This window comes from Bison bison, unplaced genomic scaffold (assembly GCF_000754665.1).
Source record: "Bison bison bison isolate TAMUID 2011002044 unplaced genomic scaffold, Bison_UMD1.0 scf7180017864280, whole genome shotgun sequence".
NCBI classification, from domain to species: Eukaryota; Metazoa; Chordata; class Mammalia; order Artiodactyla; family Bovidae; genus Bison; species Bison bison.
The window spans coordinates 4023604-4035886 of NW_011494852.1; the positions used below are offsets into that span (position 1 = coordinate 4023604).

General features: G+C 42.9%; 1 protein-coding gene across 3 annotated transcripts in view; it reads left to right on the top strand.

The window, feature by feature from the left end:
• Positions 1-4791: 4791 nt before the first annotated feature.
• The window catches only part of CD22 (CD22 molecule), a 24312-nt gene continuing 16820 nt past the window's right edge, over positions 4792-12283 (top strand). For 2 of the 3 annotated variants that reach the window (XM_010849000.1, XM_010848998.1), the window contains exon 1: positions 4792-5037. The gene's annotated coding sequence lies outside the window, so the exon portion shown is untranslated. The remainder of the gene's footprint in view (positions 5038-12283) is intronic. The other variant, XM_010848999.1, reaches the window with a different exon arrangement.

Sequence of the window (12283 nt, forward strand, 5' to 3'; positions counted from 1 at the left end):
CCCCATGCAGGAGAAAGGCAGACAGGCAGGTGGTAGCAGGGCGGGACCCCACCCTGAGGCCTGCCCCTTCCTCCTGGTGCTGGCAGTCACTCAGGGAGAAGGACATTAAATAAATGACATCAGACAGAACACCTGGCCACTACACGCAACACCTGCTCCCAACAGGGAAGGCTAGTGGAGACTAGAATGAAAGCAGATTTAGGGTCTCGGGGTTGGGGAAGTGTCTATATGGCAGGAATGTCACTCAGGGACACCCTGTGTGAAGTTCCCAAGTGGAAACACGTTTGGCAAAGTTCCAGGAGCTGAACCAAAACTGGAGAGGGTGGCAGAGAACAGCAGGGACTTCAAGGCTGCCCCACTAGACATTTTGACCAGCTCTCCTGTGCATGTGTGGGAACCTGCCCCGACGCACCTGTCCCCTGACAACAACCCCTGGCTCCAGCAGGTCTGGCTGGGGAGGAATGCCCCTAAGGACTTCGCCCTGAGAGGCAGAGCAATGTCAATAATCGGAGCCATCAGAGTAACCCTGTGCTGCCTGAGGTGCAGCCAGAGTGCCACCCGGGTGAGCTGGGTGTCCCGGGGAGCGGTGTGGAGGGACTTTTAGGTGATAGTCATACTTCACTTAGTCTATGTCCAAGCAAAAGGAAACTAGGTTGCCAAATGTGATTGTTTTTAAATTTTTCAAAACCCTTTTTGCTTTATACCAGAGTAGAGCTGATTAACAATGTTATGATAGTTTCAGGTGAACAGGAAAGGGACTCAGTCATACATATACATGTATCCATTCTCCCCCAAACCCCCTTCCCATCCAGCTGCCACATAACATTGAGCAGAGTCCCACGTGCTATACAGTAGGTCTTCGTTGGTTATCCACTTTGAATACAGCAGTGTGTACATGCCCATCCCCAAAGGGATATTTAGAAATTTGATTTTTTTTTTTTTGCTAAAAGCTTAGGAAGAAGTAAGTTTAAAAACCAATCAAGTGAATTGATTTCAAGAAACGTACGAAATAACAATACTTCAGGTGGTTCACAGACAGAGCAAAAATCCTAAAGGTCACAGGCAAACCATTAAAGTTTGGGTTACAGTGAGGTGATCTGACACAAAGACCATCTCTTAGGCTAACATTTAGTGATGACACTCAACTCAGCTATCACACTCTGCCCAGCGCCTGGACCCCCCAGAATTCGCCAGTTCCATCAACACGAGGTTACTGAGCACTTCCTTGTAGGGCTGCTGTACAGACCAAAAGACCCACACTCTGGCTGCTGGGACTGACATCAAATGGAAGAGATAGACAAAAACCAGATAAACGTGTGGTCAGATAGTGAGTGGGCTAAGAAGGAAGCTAAAAGAGATAGAAGGACAGCATGTGCCTGCAAGTTGGCTGATTTAGAGAGCAGTCAACTGAGTAGAGACCGGAAGGAAGAGAGGGAGGGAGGGAGCTCAGTCGATTTCTGGGAAATGAGGGTCCCGGGAAAGTCGAGATCAGGTGCAAATGTCCAGCACAGGAATGTACTTGCGGTGGTCATGGAACAAGAAGGAAACCAACCAGCATGCCTGGAGTGGTGTATAGGAGTCTGAGCAGTTGCCCAAGGGAGCTGGATCACAGCAGGGTTTTAGGCCACAGTCAGGACTCAGACTTTGAGTGAACTGGGGAGCTGCTGGAGACTTACACAAAACAGAGCATTAGGGAGGGGTTTTGGTGACCCTGCTGGCACCTGTTTAGACAGTGAGCACAGGGGATCATCAGGCCAGGGGCTCCGGAGGCCATGACTCCTGTCCAAGAGACAGGGAAAGTGGGTGGTGAGAGGGAAGAGAGTCAGGACCTGTTCTGGAGGGGGCCCTGAGGAGACCGGCTGATATGGAGGGGAAGGAAGAGAGGATCCCAAGATGCTGACAGCTTCCTTAGGTGCTAGAGAGGCTGAGAGGCACTAGCTTGGTGGAGAACACAGCACTCAGTATGTTCAAGGACAGGCAAGGCTGACAGGACTCTTCTCTCAGGACTCATCAAGCTGAGGAAGAGTTAGCCCCCATGACACAATGACTCAGAGCCGGGGACACAAGCAGGAGAAGAGTTTTGGCCAGGCTGGGCTAGTCTCACAGCTGCACCTGTCAGGAAGGAGGGGCCACTTGGTGAAGGAGGGGCCAGGTACCGGGGCATGTCAACAAGGACTGCTTTGTCCCTCCCCTCCCACCAAACTCCTTGGTCATTCCTGATTGAGAAAAGCCATCCCCGAACATCTCTCTTGGACAGGAGTCATGGCCTCCAGAGCCCCTGGCCTGATGATCCCCTGTGTTCACCGTCTACACAGCGGCCAGCAGGGTCTCCCAGCCTATCTTAAGAACTGGTGCCTGGGGCAGGCAGCTCCACATACCCAATGAAGAAAGGGCTCCAGGCTGTGTGCTGGTTACTCTCCTGGGGGTTGGAGAAGGAACCCCACAGCTCTCCAGACAAGCACACACACCTCCTTCTTTCCCCACCTTCCTCACTCTGCAAAACATGACCCCTAATATAAATTGGACTTCAAAATCAATTTCTTTTTGCTCCGGGAAAGGTTTTTTAAGAGAATGAAAGGACAAACTATAGACTAGGAGAAAATAGCTCAAGTCACTTAACCTGACAAAGAACTCATGTCTAGAGTGAGTATATAAAGAACTCTCAACATTCAATAACACCAAACATCAAACAACTAAAAGATGAGCGAAGAAAAAGAGGGGGGGGGGTGCAAAAGGCAGGAAGAGACATTTCACAGAAGATGGTATTTGGATAGAAAATAATCATATAGAAAGATGTTCAACATCATTAACCTTTAGAGAAATTCAAGTTAAGATCACAATGAGCTATCATTCTCATACACCTATTAGACAGCTACCATACAAAACAGTGACAACAACTAATGCTAGAAAGGATGTGTAGTAATGAAAGCATTTATATATTGCTAGTGGGAATGTAAAATTGTCCAGCCACTTTGAAAAACTGTCTCAAGACAGTTTCTCAAAAGGTTAAACCTAGAGTTCCAATCTGCCTCTGAAATTCTATTCTTAGGGTATATACCCAAGAGAAATGAAAACATATCCACCCAAAAATTTGAACACAACTGTTGATAGCTCATTACTCACAAAAACCAAAACATGGGAACAACCCAAATGTCTATTGAGTGATGAATGAATAAAGAAGATACGATTTATCCATACAATGAAATACCACTCCTTGACAATGAAAAGAAATGGAGTACTGTACAGATCCTGCAAAATGATGAACTTAAAAACATTAAGCGAAAGAAGTCAGTCACAAAAAGCTACATATTGTATGATTGCATTCCTGTGAAATGACCAGGAAAAGAAAATCTGTAGAGACAGAAAGTAGATTTCGTTGTTGCCTAGGGCTCGGGTGCAGGTGTCGAGAGGAAACAGGGGGTGACTGCTAATGGTGATGAGCATTTTGGGGTAATGAGATGATCTAAAATTGGCTGTGGTGATGGTTTGCACAATGCTGTGACTACACTTAAAACCATTGACGGGTATGCTTTAAGTAGGTGGATTGTATGGGCAATTAGAAAATGGGCAAAAGACCTAAAAAGATACTTTACCAAAGAGGATACACAAAAGGCACAGAAGCCCATGAACAGATGTTCAGCACCACTAGCCATTAGTGAAATGCAAATCAAGTCTGTGCAAATCACTGCATACCAATAAAACAACTAAAATTAAAAATAATAATGATAGTAAATGCTGGTGATGATGCCGTGAAACTGGATCATTCATACATGGCTGGTGGGAATGTAAAATGGTACAGCCACTCTTGAAAAACTAATGAAATAATCCTACCATATGACTTGGCAATTGCACTTCTAGGCATTGATGCCCAATAAATAAAAATTCATGTCTACACCAAAACCTGTACACGGTTGTTCAAAGCAGCTTTATTTGTAATAGCCCCAAATTGGAAATAATCTACGTGTGCCTCAATACTAAATGGTTCAACAGTTGTGATACATCTATGTGCTACACAGTACAATGTACATAATACATTCCATTGCTACATAGTACTCTGTGGATGTATCACAACTCCCTGGGATACAGCCAACAATTGTGATATATCCAGGAGTACTATGTAGCAAGTACTATGTAGCAAGGGAATAAGGTATGGGACAGACATCAACTTGGAAAGTTCTGAAGGGCATTAAACTGAGTTAAAAACAAACAAACAAAACAGTCCAAGGACTTCCCTGATGGTCCAGCGGTAAGACACTGCGATCCCAATATAAGGAGCCCGGGTTCGATCCCTGGTCAGGGAACTAGATCCCTACATGATGCAACAAAGAGTTACCCTGGTGCAACTAAAGATATCGCATGCCGAAACTAAGACCTAGTGCAGACAAATAAATAAATATTTAAAAAATCCTAACGGGTCATGTACCATATGACTCCCTTTATGTACTATTATCAAAATGACAAAATGGTAGAGATGGAGAACAGATTACTGGTTAGAGATAGTGGAGGAAAGGGAGGTGGATGTGACTACAAGGGTGATCTTGGCCATAATAGAATAATTCTGTATCTTGTCTGCAATGGTTATGTACATCTAGATATGAGATAAAAAGACTTAGAACCACATACAGGTTGTACTACACCTAATTATGTAAGAAGTAACCATGAGAAGAAACTCATCACAGGGCACACCAGACTTTTCTATCTTTGTCACTTCCTCTGAGTCTATAATTATCTCAAAATAAAAAGTTTAAAAAAACCCCACCAACCCAGTGATCTCAGTGCAGGACTCCCAGGCCAGGGAACAAGATCCCAGTCTTCAACAGGGGACCTACTGGGGATGTATATTCTGCCTCACCAGCTAGGAGTATCTGCTGGCATAGCTCCAGGCATTGCTGATGGTCGCAGGAAGAAATTGTTCAGGGAGTTCAAGGGCATGTCTTTATTTCTGGAGGTCAAGGGCTGCATGGAGGAGGCAGGGCTAAGGAATCAGGATTCCTGAGAATGCAGCTCTGGCGCCTTCACATCTTTTCCTCCAAAGAGGTAGGTGGTCTCTGTTTTGGGGTGTCACCTGCCCTGAACAATGGGGACGGCAGCACCTTTCTCACAGGGTTAAGTGAGGTCACACACACGCTGCACTCAGCTGCCTATGACATACGACATGTGATGAGCACCTGGTGAACAGACCTGGGTTCAAATCCCAGTCCTGCCACCCGTCAACTATGAGCTGTCCCTCAGTTTCCCCTCTAAGGATGGTGCAGACATGGGTGGTTCTGACTTCCTGAGTGTGCTGTGAGCTATCAGGAGCATGCAAAGCACTTTGCACGGTGGTGGTCATGAAATGAGCATCACTCTGTAAAAGCGTGCTGTCGTTATTGCTGATAGTCCCTTGCTCTGCCTGACAGGTACTCCATGGTGACATTACATCACACATACCTCTGGCTGCTCATCTCTAGCTTGATTTTGACAGAGAGGCCCTCTGAGACCAGATTGTGGTTCCCCGCCTGTGCCCCAGAGATGATGTTCCAGGCAGACCAAGCTCTGGGGTGGGAGTGGGGTCTTTGGCTATGTCCTGCCTGTGAGCTGGGGCTGTCACCTCACCTCCAGGGAGCACTGTTGACCAATTATGATACAATGTATTAAGTGAGTAATAGTTACATAATCACAATAGTAAAAGATATTATCCGTTTTCACAATCAATAGCCAGACAAAAAAATAAAAGAAAATTACAATTGCAAGCCATAATGGGAACATGATTAACCTAATAGTGTAAGATAATTACAAAGTGGAAGTGCACGTGTACATATGTTTTCATCTGCTCAGCCAGTCTTTTGACTAGTGCATTTAACCCATTTACATTCAAGGTAATTATCGACATGCATAATCCTATTACCATTTTCTTAATTGTTTTGGGCTTATATTCTATAGGTAGGGTTTTTTATTCTCTTGTTTTCTACCTAGAGAAATTCCTTTAGCATTTGTTGTAAAGTTGTTTGGTAGTGATGAATTCATTTAACTTTTGCTTGTCTGGAAAGCTTTCAATTTCTCCATCAAATCTGAAGGAGAGTCTTGCTGGGTAAAGTAGTCTTGGTTATAGGTTCTTCCCTTTCATCACTTTAAATGTATCATGCCATTCCCTTTTGGTTTGTAGAGTTTCTGTTGAGAAATCAGCTGATAGCCTGATGGGGGTTCCCTTATATGTTGTTTGTGATTTTTCCCTTGTTGCTTTTAATATTTTATCTCTGGCTTTAATTTTTCTCTCGGTTTGATTACTGTATGCCTCAGTGTGTTCTTCTTTGGGTTTATCCTGCCTGGGACTCTGTACTTCCTCTACTTGGTTGATTATTTCCTCTCCCATGTTAGGGATGTTTTCAGTTATTATCTCTTCAAATATTTTCTCAGGTCCTTTCTCTCTCTCTTCTCCTTCTGGGACCCCTATAGTGCAAATGTTCATGCCTTTAATGTTGTCCCAGAGGTCCCTTAGGCTGTCTTCATTTCTTTTCATTCTTTTTTCTATATTCTGTTCTGCGGCAGTGATTTCCACCATTCTGTCCTCCAAGTCATTTATCCATGCTTCTGTCTGTTATTCTGCTATGGATTCCTTCTAGTGTTTTATTCATCTGTTTGTTCTTTAGCTCTTCTAGGTCTTTGGTAAATAATTCTTACATCTTCTCAATCTTTGCCTCCATTCTTTTTCATAGATCCTGAATCATATGCACTACCATTATTCTGAATTCTTTTTCTGGAAAGTTGCCTCTCTCCACTTCATTTAGTTGTTTTTCTGGGAGGTTATCTTGTCCCTTCATCTGGAACGTAAATTCCTGCATTTTCATGCTGATTAACTTGTAATGTGGTTTTGTTTTAGTTGCTGTGGGATTGTGGTTTTTCTTCCTGCTTCTGTCTGCCCTCTCATGGAAGAGGCTAAGAGGCTTTTATAAGCTTCCTGATGGGACGGATTGGTGGTGGGGAAAACTGGGTCTTGCTCTGGTGGGCAGGGCCTTGCTCAGTAAAGCTTTAATCCAATTATCTGCTTATAATTGGATTGGGCTCCCTCCCTGGTAGTTTTTGGCCTAAGGTGATCCAACTTACCTTGGATCATCAATAAAGCAGTTCCAGAAAAACATCTATTTCTGCTTTATTGATTACACCAAAGCCTTTGCCTGTGTAGATCACAACAAACTGCAAAATTCTTTGAGATGGGAATACCAGACCACCTGACCTGCCTCCTGAGAAATCTGTATGCAGGTCAAGAAGCAACAGTTAGAACCAGACATGGAATAACAAAATGGTTCCAAACTGGGAAAAGAGTGCATCAAGGCTGTATATTGTCACCCTGCTTATTTAACTCATATGCAGAGTACATCATGTGAAATGCCAGGCTGGATGAAGCACAAGCTGGAATCAAGATTGCCAGGAGAAACATGAACAAACTCAGATATGCAGATGACATCACTCTTATGGCAGAAAGTGAAGAGGAACTCTTGAGTGAAGAGCCTCTTGATGAAAGTGAAAGAGGAGAGTGAAAAAGCTGGCTTAAAACTCAACATTCGAAAAACCAAGATCATGGCATCCGGTTCCATCACTTCATGACAAATAGATGGGGAAACAATTGAAACAGTGAGAGATTTTATTTTCTTGGGCTCCAAAATCACTACAGATGGCGACTGCAGCCATGAAATTAAAAGATGCTTGCTCCTTGGAAGAAAAGCTTTGACCAATCTAGGCAGCATACTAAAAAGCAGAGATGTTACTTCACCAACAAAGGTCCATCTAGTCAAAGCTGTAGTTTTTCCAGTAGTCATGTATGGCTGTGAGAGTTGGACTATAAAGAAAGCTGAATGCTGAAGAATTGATGCTTTTGAACTGTGGTGTTGGAGAAGACTCTTGAGAGTCCCTTGGACTGCAAGGATATCCAACCAGTCCATCCTAAGGGAAATCAGTCTTGGGTGTTCATTAGAAGGACTGATGTTTAAGCTGAAACTCCAATACTTTGACCATATGATGCGAAGAGCTGACTCATTTGAAAAGACTCTGATGCTGGGAAAGATTGAGGGCAGAAGGAAAAGGGGACAACAGAGGATGAGATGGTTGGATGCATCACCGACTCACTGGACATGAGTTTGAGCAAGCTGCAGGAGTTGGTGATGGACAGGGAAGCCTGGCATGCTGCAGTCCACGGGGTCACAAAGAGCTGGACACAATTGAGTGGCTAAACTGACCCAGCCCTGGGGTCCATGGGCTCTATGGTCTGATTAATGGCAAACTCCAAGAGAGTTTACTCTAAAACGGACCTTCCCAAACACCTGCTGCCGGTCCCCCTGTTCCTGTGGTAAGCCCCTGCCAACCCAGCCCACACCTCCACAGTAGACCTTCCAACACTGGCAGGCAGTTTTCGTTCAGTTTCCTGTGGACTCACTGCTCCTTTCCTCTGAGTCTTGGTGTTTGCAAGGTTCTCTTTGTGCCTTCCAACACTGAAGTCTCTGTTTCCCCCAGTCCCATGGAAGTCTTGTAATCAAGTCCCACTGGCCTTTAAGGTCAGATCCCTGGGGGTTCCCAGTCCTTTTAATTAGGTCCCCAGGCTGGGAACCCTGACCTGGGGTTCTGAACCTTCAGAACAGTGGGAGAACTTCTTTGGTATTATTGTTCTCCAGTCTGTGGGTCACCCACCTGGGGGGTATGGGATTTGATTTAATAATGATTGTGCCCCTCCTACTGTCTTGCTGTGACTTCTTTGTCTTTGAATGTGGGGTATCTTTTTTTGGTGAGTTCCAGCATCCTCCTCTCGATGGTTGTTCAACAGCTAGTTGTGATTTTGGTGCTCTCGAAGAAGGAGATGAGCATGTATCCTTCTCCATCCTCTGGAACTGGAAGCCCAAGAAATCTGGAATTGTACTTTAAATTTCAGTTTCTAAATATTCATTATTAATATAAATAAATGTGACTAATTTTGTGTTTATCTTGTATTCTGCAACCTTGCTGAATTCACTTATTAATTTTGGAATTTTTTTGTAGGTGCCTTGGGATTTTCTACACAGACCTTTATGTTATCTGTGAATAGATTTTATTTCTCCCTTTCAGATCTATATGCTTTTTATTGCTTTTCTTTATCTTCTTATACTGTCTAGAACTTCCAGTACTATATTGAATAAGATTAATTGAGAGTGAACATTCTTGCCTGGTTACCAAGCTTAGAAGGAGAGAGTATTAACACTGTTAAGAATTAAGTATGTTTTGAAGGTTAGTTGTAGGTAATCAAGTTGAAAAATTTTTACTCTTAGTTTTCAGAGAGTTTTTATCATAAAAGGGTGATGAATTTTGCCAAATGCTTTTTCTGCAACAATTTATATGATCGGGTGAGTTTTCTTCTTTGTCCCATGAATGTGAGATTACATTGACTGATTTTCAAATATTGAACCAGACTTGCATCCCTGGAATAACCCCTGCATGGTTATAGTTGTATAATTCTTTTGCTATATTGCTGACATCTATCTGCCAATGTTTTGTTAAGAACTTTTGCATCCATTTTCATGAAGAATATTGGTCTATAGTTTTCTTTTTTATACTATCCATTTTCATGAAGAATATTGGTCTATAGTTTTCTTTTTTATACTATCAGTTCAGTTCAGTTGCTCAGTTGTGTCAGGCTCTTTGTGACCCCATGGACTGAAGCATGCCAAGCTTACTTGTCTATCACCAACTCCCGCAGCTTGTTTAAACTCATGTCCATCGAGTCGGTGATGCCATCCAACCATCTCATCCTCTGTTGTCCCCTTCTCCTCCCGCCTTCGATCTTTCCCAGCATCACGGTCTTTTCTAGTGAGCTGGCTCTTCGCATCAGGTGGCCAAAGTATTGGAGCTTCAGCTTCAGCATCAGTCCTTCCAATGAATATTCAGGACTGATTTCCTTTAGGGTTGACTGTTTTGATCTCCTTGCCGTCCAAGGGACTCTCAAGAGTCTTCTCCAACACCACAGTTCAAAAGCATCAATTCTTCAGCATTCAGCTTTCTTTATAGTACGACTCTCACAGCCATACATGACTACTGGAAAAACCACAGCTTTGACTAGATGGAACTTTTTTGGCAAAGTAACCTCTGTTTTTTAGTATGCTGCCTAGGTTGGTCAAAGCTTTTCTTCCAAGGAGCAAGCATCTTTTAATTTCATGGCTGCAGTCGCCATCTGCAGTGATTTTGGAGCCCAAGAAAATAAAATCTCTCACTGTTTCAATTGTTTCCCCATCTATTTGTCATGAAGTGATGGAACCGGATGCCATGATCTTGGTTTTTCGAATGTTGAGTTTTAAGCCAGCTTTTTCACTCTCCTCTTTCACTTTCATCAAGAGGCTCTTCACTCAAGAGTTCCTCTTCACTTTCTGCCATAAGAGTGATGTCATCTGCATATCTGAGTTTGTTCATGTTTCTCCTGGCAATCTTGATTCCAGCTTGTGCTTCATCCAGCCCGGCATTTCACATGATGTACTCTGCATATGAGTTAAATAAGCAGGGTGACAATATACAGCCTTGATGCACTCCTTTCCCAGTTTGGAACCATTTTGTTATTCCATGTCTGGTTCTAACTGTTGCTTCTTGACCTGCATACAGATTTCTCAGGAGGCAGGTCAGGTGGTCTGGTATTCCCATCTCAAAGAATTTTGCACAGTTTGTTGTGATCTACACAGGCAAAGGCTTTGGTGTAATCAATAAAGCAGAAGTAGATGTTTTTATGGAATTCTCTTGCTTTTTCTGTTATCCAGTGGATATTGGCAATTTGATCTCTGGTTCCTCTGCCTTTTCTAAAACCAGCTTGAACATCTGGAAGTTCATGGTTCATGTATTATTGAAGCCTGGCTTGGAGAATGTTGAGCATTGTTTTGCTAGCATGTGAGATGAGTGCAATCGTGTTGTAGTTCGAACATTGTTTGGCATTTCCCTTCTTTGGGATTGGAATGAAAACTGACCTTTTCAAGTCCTGTGGAGTCCTCTGGGAGGGTGCCTGGACTCTGTGAGGACCCCACAGAGTCCCAGGAGAGTCTCTGTGTTTTGTATTGTATTTGTCTTTTTTGTTTTGGTTTGGTTTCAGGGTAATACTGACTTCATAGAATGAGTTGGAAAGCATTCTCTCTACCATTTTCTACAAAATAGATTATGTAGAAATGGTGTTAATTCTTCCTTAAATGATGGATAGAATTCTCCAGTAAAACCATATTGACCTGAATGCTCGTTTTGCACGTTTTAAATTACTTTAGTAGTTACAGGGCTATTCAAATTATCTGATTCATATTGATTGAGTTGTGGTAGCTTGTACTTTTTGAGGAATTGATCCATTTACTCTAAGTAGATAGAGTTTTTCATGATACTCCCTTATTATCTTTTTGACATCTGCAGGGTATGTAGAAATATTCTCTGTTTCACTTTCAATATTAATAATTTCTCTCTCTTTTTGTCAGTCTTGCTAGAGATCCATCAATTTTCTTGATCTTTTCAGTGAACCAGGTATTTTATTTCCACCACAGGACTGGAAAAGGTCAGTTTTCATTCCAATCCCAAAGAAAGGCAATGCCAAAGAATGCTCAAACTACTGCACAATTGCACTCATCTCACACGCTAGTAAAGTAATGCTCAAAATTCTCCAAGCCAGGCTTCAGCAATATGTGAACCATGAACTTCCTGATGTTCAAGCTGGTTTTAGAAAAGACAGAGGAACAAGAGATCAAATTGCCCACATCCGCTGGATCATAGAAAAAGCAAGAGAGTTCCAGAAAAACATCTATTTCTGCTTTATTGACTGTGCCAAAGCCTTTGACTGTGGATCACAATAAACTGGAAAATTCTTCAAGAGATGGGAATACCAGACCACCTGATCTGCCTCTTGAGAAATTTGTATGCAAGTCAGGAAGCAACAGTTAGAACTGGACATGGAACAACAGACTGGTTCCAAATAGGAAAAGGAGTTCGTCAAGGCTGTATATTGTCACCCTGTTTATTTAACTTATATGCAGAGTACATCATGAGAAACGCTGGACTGGAAGAACCACAAGCTGGAATCAAGATTGCCGGGAGAAATATCAATAACCTCAGATATGCAGATGACACCACCCTTATGGCAGAAAGTGAAGAGGAACTCAAAAGCCTCTTGATGAAAGTGAAAGTGGAGAGTGAAAAAGTTGGCTTAAAGCTCAACATTCAGAAAACGAAGATCATGGCATCCGGTCCCATCACTTCATGGCAAATAGATGGGGAAACAGTGGAAACAGTGTCAGACTTGATTTTTCTGGGCTCCAAAATCACTACA